The sequence below is a fragment of the Panthera uncia genome, chromosome C2 (genome assembly GCF_023721935.1).
Source record: "Panthera uncia isolate 11264 chromosome C2, Puncia_PCG_1.0, whole genome shotgun sequence".
NCBI lineage: Eukaryota > Metazoa > Chordata > Mammalia > Carnivora > Felidae > Panthera > Panthera uncia.
In genome coordinates, this window is record NC_064810.1 from 70368974 (window position 1) to 70381145 (window position 12172).

The window sequence follows — 12172 nt, forward strand, 5'->3', positions numbered from 1 at the left end:
AAGGATATGGCTGCAAGCAGCAGAAAACCTGACGTGCAGGCGCTAGAACAAATAGGGGTTCTTTGTGTCCCATAATAAAATATCTGAAAGTGGGTGGGTATGGTGCTCAATAGTATCGGGGCTGGCATCTCTGTGGTTCTCTTGGCTTTTCCTGTGGAAATATGGTGACTGTGGTTTCAAATATCAGGATCCTTTTCAAAATAGGAAGAAAGAGAAGGGAACGGAGCCAGGCAACTTCCACTTGCGTCTCATTGCCCAGAACTGGTCACATGGTCACCCCCAGTCGCGAGGTAGGCTGGGGAAGCAGAGCGCAGTGTTGCCATGGCTTAGCCCTGCGGGCCACTCTGTTGCCCAGGCAAAATCGGGGTTCTGTTAGCAGGGAAGTAGGGGAAATGGACATTGGGAAGGCAACCAAGCCCAGAAGGGACACCCTGAATGGCAAACATGTTCGGTAGGGACTGAGTTAATATTCCAAAGTTGAGCTGAAGAACGCTTTGAGACCGGCAGTCCAAGACCCTTGATAACAATCCCTTCAATCATCACTCATTGTCTCATTTAACCTTCACAGCAACCACACGAGGTAAATGCTCTTATTTCTCCCATACTACAGGCAAGGAAGGAGAGTTTCATACATTGCACATCACACTTGGCAGGAATACACACCTGAGTCAAGATTTCACAGGCTCTAATACTCCTCAGCTTTTTTTGATCCTAAACTATTTGCTCCGTAGAGGAAGCTGTCCCTCCCTACTTCACTAAGTTACTGATCTCTGACCCTTCCCCAGGATCCAAACACCAGTAAAGAGGTTTTCGAAGTCAGACAGACCTGCATGCAGATTTTGATTCTTCTACTTGTCAGCGTGTGGCCTTGGGCAAGCTACTGCACTCTCTGGGCCTCCTAAACCTTGAGAAGTGGCAGGATTAAATAGACGGTGGGTTAGGGCACCCAGCACAATGCCTAGAGACGGCAGGTGTTTGATAGCATCGGTGCTCTGCTAGAGATACAGCAACGTGGAAGTTCAGCCATGGACCACCTCTGGTTTTGCATAAACCAAGGTCACGTTGTTTCCCACACACTTTCCTGACAAAATCTAACTCTTTGTAATCAGGGGTCTTCTATTTTGTTTTCCTTTGCCACTAAAAAGCTGACTCGGCTTCAAGTCCTCAGTCGTTACTTCAGCTAACACTTACCAAGCATCCCCCAAGTGCCAGGCATTCTGCTACTTGGGGGCCGGGTCCTTGCCCACTGGGAGTTTACGGTCTGTGTGCAGAATGCCACATGCAGGCAAGTAACTCCAAAACAAGGCAGGCCGTAGGGAGACATGTGCTATGATCATTCAAGATGCCGGGACTTGAGAGGTGGCAGGGGCTATCTGGGCGTGGTGTGGTCTTGTCATTCCTTCCCTAGGGAGCAGTTCTCCAGGGCTGCGGTGGAAGTGGTTCCACCAGCACCAGCTATGTAACTTGCAGGGCAACTTGTAAAAACAATTTCAACAACAGCAGAGCCTTAAACCAAATGTGGGGCCCTTTTGAGCACAGGGCCCTTTGTGACCATGCAGGCCACATGCCCATGCAGTCGGCCCTCAGTGCCACCATTCCATGACCCCCACGCTGGTCAGTCAGATCCTGCAGAGACAGCAGCTGCTGCCTCTGGGAAAGGTGGGCAAGGGCAGATCTTGTGGGAGATAGGCCAGCGGGCCTCCTCCAAGCTACTGACTGTGCGTCACAGCTCCTCACTTCTGCTTGAGACTCATTCCTGTCTGATGAGAGTCAGACTATGGGGGTGACGAGAGGTTTCCACAAGCTGGGATGGACAGCAATTTCCCCAGCGTGAGAAAGAGCTGCCCTGCGATGGTCTCAGGGTGGTTGACAATGTCCCGTCCCTCGCTATGTCTTCTGCCTCCCCCACAAACACCAGCAGAAGTTTCAGGGGCTAGGAAAAGGGATGTGAGCCACTGACACTAATAATCTCAGATTAAGGAAGCTCCAGGAACACTCTATTCCCAGAGACAGATGCCATGGACAGAAACTGAAATAGGACATATAATAAACTAGGCTATATATACAAGTATTTATTTGATGCCAACATAAAAGTGATATATCAAGTGACATCTTGGACTGGTTGGGCCCTCCGGAGGTCGAGAGCCTCCAGTTATTTCAAGGCAAATACAGAAAGTTCTGTGATGTGGAGCATCGCTGGGGCGTCAACCACCTGGGAGGCCGTGTCACAGGTCTGAAGACGCACAGAGCTGACACTGCCGCCTCTTTGTACTGCTCTGCTGCCCACTTATGACTTATTTTGACCTTCCTCAGGGTCCAAGAACAGATCCTTGTCAACACCCCAGTTTGGTTGAGGACCTCTATTTCTGTGCCCTGCCTTTGGGACAAGCTCTGACTGAGGGCAACCCAGCTCCACTCCTTTGGCTTCGGCCCCAGACACCAGGCCAGAAAGACATAGGCTAGGCGTGGGATTCTCCTGGCAGCAATGCCAGAAGCAAGGAAACCATAAGTGTGCTGTGGTTAACCCTGGCTTGCCAGGTCAGGCCTGAATTTGCCCCTTTAAAGCCCTCGGTTACAGAAAGGGTTAGAAACCCTCCTCTAGGAGCGCCAGGGTGGCTCAGTTGGTTAAGTGTCCAACTTCGGCTTAGGTCATGGTCTCACGGTTTATGGGTTCAAGCCCATGAGTTTAGGATATGCAGCCAGGTCCCTCCAGTGGCATCCTCATTGATGGGTCGCAGCCAAGATAGGTCTCCTGGCTGGTTCATAAGCCCCAGGGAAACTGAGGCTTTGTAATGAACCTCTGTGTATCCCATCTGTGTGCTAAGCCCAGGTATCAGCATCTGGCACTCAGAGGGTGCAGGCAGAATTTCAGCTTGGCTTGCCCTCTTTAAAAATGACAATTTTTCGGGGCACCTGGGTGGCTCAGTTGGTTAAGCGTCCGACTTTGGCTCAGGTCATGATCTTGCAGTTTATGAGTTTGAACCCTGCTTCTGGCTCTGAGCTATCAGCACTGGAGCCTGCTTCGGATTCTGTGTCTCCCTCTCTCTCTGCCCCTCCCCCACTTATCTCTCTCTCTCTCTCTCTCTCTCTCTCTCTCTCTCAAAGATAAATAAACATTTAAAAAATTAAATAGGTACAATTATATATGCTACGTTTTCACTTAATGTATTATAAGTATTTCCCCAAATCTCCCATAACATGATTTTTAATGGCTTCCTGATATTTAATCATATGGACATAACAAAATTTGTTCAACTAGTGTTCTATTTCTGAACATTCAGGTTGTTTGAACTTCAGTATTTTAAACAATACTGTGATAAACATCCTTATGTATATACTGTTGTCCACATTCCAAGTCATTTTCTTTAAAGAAAAAATATTTTTAATGTTTATTTATACTTGAGAGAGAGAGACAGTGCGTGAGCAGGGGACAGGCAGAGAGAGAGAGACGGAGACAGAATCCGAAGCAGGCTCCAGGCTCTGACCTGTCAGCACAGAGCCCGATGTGGGACTCAAACTCACGAACCATGTGATCATAACCTGAACTGAAGTCGGATGCTCAACCTACTGAGCCACCCACGTGCCCCCCTCCCCATCCCCAGTCATTTTCTTAGAATCATTTCCCAGAGGTGAAGTTCTTGAGAAACAGACGGAGTGTGTTGGGGCAGATGGCGCACACTCACCAGGCCTCCTCTGATAACCCTGTTTTGGCTGATGGGGCCAGGACTCACCCAGTGCTCACACTGTCCCTTCCAAGGCTCCTAAGACCCCAGGCTTTCTCTCCTATTCACTCCTGCTAGATTTGACTTGTGCGGGTGCTGGAGAACTAGATGCTCTGGGATTTAGGCAAAGTGAAACAGGGCTCCTCTGTCTCAGTGGGTTAACTTTGTAGGTTCAACCACCATCTTACAAAAAGTCCAGAATCTATTGTGGGAAGGGACTTAGAGATGGCCTCATTCAACCCTGTCATTTTATAGAGCAGAAAAATTAGGCACACAAGGAGGATAATATTCCCTTTCCTTGATGGATAAACTGAGCTAAAGCTGAACTTGGTCTATCACCCCAGGGAGGTTTAGGATCACAGCAGAGAGTAAATTCTCCAGCTCACTACATCAAGTGCCAGGTTCCAGAATAGCTGTGGGGTCAGCTGGGGCCATCTTCTGACAGCCTGAATGACAACTGTCTTATGACTGTTCAGGCAGAGCCGATAAAACTCTCTCCAGGACAGTGGCTCAGACTCTTATACAGTAAACTCAGAAAACCAGGTCTCACATTTATAATGCAGGCGCCCTTCTGTGGCAGGCTTGTGGGTGCGTGGTCTGCACCTGGACAAAGAGAGGCAGACAGGACCCAGACTTGCCCTGTGTGAGAAATGGAACAGGAAAGCACAGGGAAAGGATGCCACTTTGACTGAGCACCTGCTGTGTGCCAGGCCTGTGCTGGGCACCCACTTCATTGCCCCAGTCCTCAATACCACCCTCGGAGGTAGGCATTAGCTCCTTTTTGCAGATGAGTCTCGGAAAAGGTAAGGAACTTGACCAAAGGTCAAACTAATAGCAAATGCAGTCAGGATTCCAGCCCAGGTTGACCAATCAACAGCTGCGGTCTTTTGTTTTGTTTTTTTAATGGGCTCATTTATTTATTTGTTTTTAATTTTTTTTCTTAAATTAAAACTTTCTATGGAAGTACAGTTGACACACAATGTTACTTTTGTTTCAGGCACACAACATAGTCTTTTTTTTATACAATTAAATTTATTGGTAAAGATCATCTTTATAATTTTTTTAATTTAATTTTTTATTTTTTTAAATTTACATCCAAATTAGCATATAGTGCAACAATGATTTCAGGAGTAGATTCCTTAGTGCCCCTTACCCATTTAGCCCATCCCCCTCCCACAAGCCCTCCAGTAACCCTCGGTTTGTTCTCCATATTTATGAGTCTCTTCTGTTTTGTCCCCCTCCCTGTTTTTATATAATTTTTGTTTCCTTTCCCTTGTGTTCATCTGTTTTGTCTCTTAAAGTCCTCATATGAGTGAAGTCATATGATTTTTGTCCTTCACTGACTGACTAATTTCACTTAGCATAATACCCTCCAGTTCCATCCGCATAGTTGCAAATGGCAAGATTTCATTCTTTTTGATTGCTGAGTATATACATACCTCCAACGTATATATATAGCACATCTTCTTTATCCATTCATCCATCGATGGACATTTGGGCTCTTTCCATACTTTGGCTATTGTTGCTAGTGCTGCTCTAAACATGGGGGGGGCGGGGCATGTGTCCCTTCGAAACAGCACTCCTGTATCCCGTGGATAAATGCTTAGTAGTGCAATTGCTGGGTCGCAGGGTAGTTCTATTTTTAGTTTTTTGAGGAACCTCCATACTGTTTTCCAGAGTGCTGCACCAGCTTGCGTTCCCAACAACAGAGTCTTTTGACAGCCCTATAGGTTATGCTATGCTCGTCACAAGTATAGCTACCATCTGTCACCATACAACACTATTGCAATACCACTGGGTATACTCCCTATGCTTGTATGTTTCATCCTCATGATACATTCGTTCCATAACATCTGCAGTGTTCTTACCACAACACTCATTACTCATGAGGACCCTGAACACACTTCAGCACGTAATAATAAAAGAGAGACACATGAGGGCACCTGGGTGGCTCAGTTGGTTAAGTGTCCAACTCTCGATCTTGACTCAGGTCATGATCTCACGGTTCATGGGTTTGAGCGCCACATGGGGATCTGCACTGACAGTGCAGAGCCTGCGTGGGATTCTCTCTCATCCTCTCTCAAAATAAATAAATAAACTTAAGAAGAGAAAGAGAGACACACGCACAGTTATGTGCACGTTGGGAAACTGGTTTCATATCACAGTAAAAGGACAAATGAAAGGGAAGGTCAGTCAAGTGTGTTAAGAGGCAGCAGTGTGGTCTCCACTAGCTCCAAGCTCTGTGAATCACAGAATTCTGGTAGGAGTTGAGGGACCAACACGAAGGCCAGCATCCAAGGAGCCTAATGATAACCACAAGAAAAAGGCAGCCACGGTGGGGAAGGACGAAACATGGTGCTGGGGGCGGAGGGGGGGCAGGGACCTCAGTGCCACTCGTGGCTGAGCCAGGCCCGCTGTGTCAGCCTGGGGGAGCCACTTCACCTCTCTGAACACCTCAGTTCTTCATGTGTAAGCTGGGGAAATTTCCCTCACGCTCCTCCAGACAACACCCCATTTCAGTCCTTCCTTCTACAGCAAAATTCCTCCAAAGTGTTGTCTACACTTATCTCCAAGTCCTTTTTTTCTGATTCTATTTAAAAAATTGCACTTACTATGAATTATTTCTTAAATAAAAAAACCAACATGTATCGTATGTTACAAAGAATATTCAAACAAACCTATGCACCTGCTGGTCAGCTTAAGAAATGGGGAATACCAAGGCATCTGAAGCCCCAACATCTTTCTCTACTCCACCCCAGGGTAAGCACTATTCCAAACTTAGCATATGTTATTCCCTTCCTCTCCATTAAATTTAAAAAAAAAAAAATTTTTTTTTTTTTTTTGAGAGAGAAACACAGCTCAAGCTGAGGAGGGGCAGAGAAAGAGGGAGATACAGAAATTGAAGCAGGCTCAAGGCTCCAAGCTGTCAGCACAGAGCCCAACACAGGGCTCAAACTCATGAACCACGAGATCATGACCTGAGCTGAAGTCAGAAGCTTAACCGACTGAGCCACCCAGGTGCCCCTCCTCTCCATTAAACTTGTAAGTATTTATGTGTCCCTAAACTTTATATTATTATAATGCATTATATATTATTAAACATTTATATATTATTAAACATTATATGTATCCTGCTGCTTTTTTATTTGTTGTGGATTGAATTGTGTCTCCCCCCTGCCCAAAAAGAACTATTGTGAGCCCTACCCCAGAATGTGACCTTTTTTGGAGACAAGGGCTTCATAGAGGTAATCAAGTTAAAGTGAGGTCATTAGGGTGGGCCTTACTCCAACATGACTGTTGTCCTTATAAACAGGGGACTTTGGGACACAGAGACACATGCACACAGGGAGAATGCCCAGGAAGACTGGAGTTCTGCCACCACAAGCCAAGGAACGACCAGAAACTAGGAGAGCGCCCTGGGTCACCTCCTCCCCTGGTGTCTTCAGAGCCAGTGTGGGCCTGTCAGCACCTTGATCTTGGACTTCTAGCCTCCAGAACTGTGAGAGAATATGTTTCCGTTGTTTAAACTGCCCGGTCTGTGGTACTTTATTATGGCAGCCCCAGGAAATGAATACATCATTCAATACGATATTCTTGAAATGCACTTGTTAATGAATGAGTCTGAGGGCTCTTCCTTTCCTCTCCATGTTCTGTTATATGACATACCACAATGTACCCATTTACTTTGAAAAGCTATATGGCTTGCTTACAGGTTTTGTGACATTGCAAACGGTGGCTGCCGGAACCTCCTGCACGGTGTGCCCTACGGGGAAGTGCCACTTGGGTCTTGACTGAATAGCAGCAATCAGAGTGGTAACATACACCGCAAGATAATCCTGGCTGCTAAATCCTATCACAGTCCAGTGGGTGTAAAATGGTATTTCCTAGTGCCTTCAATTTGCACTCTCCCAATTCCTAATCAAGTTAAGCATCTTGTTATGTTTACTGACAATGTTTTCTCTTGCAAAACACCTGGTTGCATTTGTCTTTTTTTCTTATTTATTTCTAGGAGTTCTTCAGGTATTCTGGACTCTAATTCTGCACTATGCATTGCAAGTATCTTGTCTTATTTGGCACCTTTGTGCTTTATTTATGGTGTCTTCTGAGGAACAGAAGACTTTCGTTGTTTTCTTTTTAAAGAGGCTATTTTTAAGGACACTTTCAGGTTCACAACAAAAGTACAGATGAAAAGTACAGGGAGTTTTACACATTTACAGACCCTGCCACTGACCCCCCAACAGCCCCTACTGGAGTGATACATGTGTTACAATCGATTAACCTACATTGACACATCATTATCAGCTTTTCATTTTAGTGAAGTAGAATGTAGTCAACTTTTTCTTAACAGTTAGTGCTTTCAAGAAATTCTTTGTACCCCAAGGTCATAGAGGTATTCTCCTACACTCGCTGCTTAAGGCTCTATCTGCTGCCTGTCACGTCCATCGTGGACCTGGGGTTGATTCCTGAGAGTGCTGTGGGGCAGAGAGATCTGTAATGGGCAGGAGCACCCCGCCCGCTTTCTCACAGTGTTGCTGTGAAGGTCAGAACAGAAAATGTGAGTGAGAGGGCTCTGAGGGCTGCTGCCCTTGATTTGCTAAAGAATTGGTGGCACGTTAGGCTGCTGCCATCCTCCTTACGAGGCTGGAGGATTCGTGTGGTCTTTGCAAGAGAGCAAGTTCCAGTAAAACAGCTGGGGTTGGTCTCCCCTCCACCCACACTCCACACTGCATCTGCCACCTCACGTTAGCAAATGAGGTTGCAAATATGGCCTGAGTCATAGAGAAAAGATTAAATTACACTCAGGAAATCCTGCTCACCAATGTGCTGGAGTAATGAGATTCAGAAAGATGTCTGTCAATAGCAGCAAAAAGCAAGTGTGGGTGCCTTGCAGGGAGACTGCTGCACCTCCCCGACCAGTGGGCACCTCCAGCCCGGCTCCTGATCCATCTGGAGAGGCAACGATAGCTATAGATAGGCCTGTGATTAGAGACCCTTGCAGTCCTCCTGGAAGAGGCTGCAGAACCCGAGGAGGGGTGAGGCCAACTCCAGAGATGAAAGATTCAGGAGGAGGCAGATCCATGTGATGGAGGGCTGGTGGAGGTAGAGGGCTGAGAGCTGGAGGGAGGAGAGGAACAGGCCCACGAGGGAGCTGGCCATGCCAGACAGCAGAGGCCTGGCTGCTGGAGGAAGCTGACAAAATCAAGCACACCCTCTGGCCTGCAGAAGGTGGCATTGTTCGTGCTCCCTGAAGCACACCATGACAGAGCCGGAGCTGAGGCAGGGCCCTGGCCAGGTGCCTGCTACGTGGGCCTGTGACACTGGTCGGAAATCCCTAGTTCCAGGATGTCAGCACTGGGCTAGGGCTGGGAGGAGGGAGGGATATGAAGTAAGTGGTGACACTTACTAGACTGTACACTTTAAATATGTCCAGTTTAGTTGGCTGTGTCTCCAGAAAGCTGTTACAAATGACAAAACAGCATGGTGGTCATTTTTATTACACATGCATATTGACAGGCAGAAGAAAGACTGGAAGGCTGTTCTCCAAAATGTTAACAATGGTTACAGTTCTGGGTTGTGGGAATTAACAGGGAACTTCCATTTTCTTCTCTGTGTTTTCCTACACTTCACAAATTTTCCAACAGAGACATGTTTCAGTTTTGTGGTCAGCAGAAAAAAGTGTTTACTTCAAAATAAGAGCAATCTCTAGGTTGCAGGGATCTGGAGAAGACTGGCAGCAGGGGGGCCACAGGCTGGGTATGTGGCCGGTGCTCGGTGCCAGGAGCCAGCATAACTGAAGCAACCAGCCTCAGGGTGAAAAGCCAGCACTGGAGTGGGCTCTGGGGTCACACCTCAGCGCTGCCATTTGCTTGCTGAGTGGCCTAGAGCTAGGTGCTCGGCCATCTGGTGCCTGGGTTTCCCCAGCTGTGATATGGAGATGACTACAGAAGTTTCTGAAGGTGGCTGAGGGATTCAAGTGGCCCGTACAGGTGGCCCTAAGCAGGCTTCCCACAGCGCAGCAGAGACTGGGCGATGGCAGCTGCCATTCTCCCCCCCCCCCCCCCCTCGCCCCCCCCCCCACCCCCATATTAGCCTCAAGGTATTAAAAAGAATAAAAGGGACTTAAAAGCTTTTCTTCCTTCCTTCCTTCCTTCCTTTCTCTTCCTTCCTTTCTTTTCTTTCTCTTTCTCTCTTTCTTTATCCCTCCCTTTCTTTTTTTCTTTTCTTTCTTTCTTCCTTTCTTTCTCCCTCCCTCTCTCATCTTTCTTTCTTTCTCTTCCTTCCTTCCCCCCTTCCTTCCTTCCTCTTTCTTTCTTTCTTTTTCTTTCTTTCTTTCTTCTTTCCTTTTCTTTCTTCTTTCCTTTTCTTTCTTCTTTCTTTTTTTCTTTCTTTCTTTCTTTCTCTCTCTCTCCCTCCCTCTCTCTTTTCTTTTTCTTTCTTTCTTTCTTTCTTTCTTCTTTTTCTTTCTCTTTATCTTTCTTTCCTTCTTTCTTTCTTTTCTTTCTTTCTCTCTCTTTCTCCCTCCCTCCCTCCCTCACTCTCTCTTTCTTTCTTTCAGATAAAAATAAAGAGAGTTGAATAATCTCTGAAACCAAAAGCTAGTTCTGGAATGGAAGGTTTTTGAGGTTTCTCTTAACTGGTACCAGAAATCTTTATCTCTCAACCAACTGTAACCACCACTGTGCCCTCCTCCCACCCACCAACAAATGTGCCGCTCTGGCTCCACTTCTCCCTCCCCTGACCCTCTCTTGTGAATAACCAGTCGCTCCTCCTGGAGCTGCACTTCCAGGACACCTTACCCTGCCCTTCTTTTATTTGTTATTTGTTCTCTCCCCCCAAATACCCCTGGAGTAACCTGTGTCCTCCCCGCCCTCCAGGCCCAGGCCAATCTTTGGCTTGACATCCTTTTTAGGGGTCTGGAAGCTATCCTCAACTGCTTTGGCCTGGTACACTGGGCAGTTTACCGTGCTTCCCTGAGCCTCAGTTTCCTCATCTGTCTATTGGGGCTGATTACTCCTGCGCCGCCCCCAGCTCATGGGGGAACGTGCTCTGTAATGTATGCATTAAGCTTTGCACAACACAGGTGTGCCCACAGCCTCCTAGGAAGAGGAAGCCTTCCCTGACACTCTGCCCTCCACCCGAAGGTGGTTCCAGCCCCTGGGAACAGTCATGCGTTTCCTTGAGACCACCTTTCTATGGTCAGTCAGCTTCAAGTCTTACTGAAGGTGGCTTACAGCTGACTGGTCAGTTTTCCCAAGCAAGCACCCTCTCCTGCCTCTCAGGGGCTCCAAGGGCCTCGAGGCCAAGGCCATCTCATTCATCTTTCACCCCCTCCCCATTCCTTTTCACCCAACAGATCCGTTCCTCGCACAGCAGTAGGCTGTCATGGGTGCTCATTACCGGTTTGTTTTATTTGAACCTGAGTTTACATCTCTGGCAACTACAGCCACGACACATGGCCATTAAACTTTATGGTGACAACAGAACAAAGGCAGAGGGACAGGTCAGCAACATGTCACTCTGAGGGTGAGAGCACATCCTAGGAGTTTTTTAAGAGGCACCAGGGCAAAAGATCTGTGATGGCTGTCCAGGTAGGAAGGTCCCCGACCTGAGTCACAGTGTGTGTTGGGGGGGGGCTGTAGTAAGGACAGTGTCCGGTGTCTGGGTGGATGGGAGTGGATGCATTTGCAGAGTTTATAGCTGTCCTTTGACTCAAACTCTTCTCACCTACTATCATATCAAGCTTTAGAAGCCTGTTGGAGGCCAACTCTAGGCCAGACCAGTGGTTAAAAGGCCCTCAGGGTGTCTTACTTTGTTCCTCCTCCACATTCTGGGTTCTGGATTCTTGTGGTGCTCAGCCAGGCAGGTCTCTGCCTGCCTTTTTGTCTCTGCCTGGTTCTCCTTCTGGTTGTCTCCCCTCCCTAGTCCCCCCCAATCAGCCTCGCTATCTGTGCTGCCACAGGCATGAGGTCAGCCAGTCTGATGCAACCGTTTCTGGTGCGGGGACAAGCCCCTGCCTGGCACAGCTCACCAACACAGGGGCGAGCTCTGAACTGTCAGCCCCGAGCTCTGCCACCCTGGCTCAGTGTCCTGTGCAGGAGCCCTCCCTCCAGGCCACGCAACCCCACTGAAGACTGGTCATGGCCATTGTTTTAACCCCTCCACTCCCTCACTGAGTGAGCTGGGGCAACTCGCCTCACCTCTCTGCACCTGTTTCTGCTTCTGGAAAGGGAGACAATGACACATACTCTCAGGACTGTTGTGAGAATTAAATGGAAAACAGCATTTCCCAAACTTTGGTCACTCAATGTCCCGTCACAGGTTTTTCCATACCTGCACATCACCTGCTTTACTTTTTTACTTGGTGTTTCTCATCAAGTCAGCTTCAAATCGTCTCACTTTGTAAAAAATATGCTTTGCTAAAGAACACAGGGCCCATGCAATAGATTAAT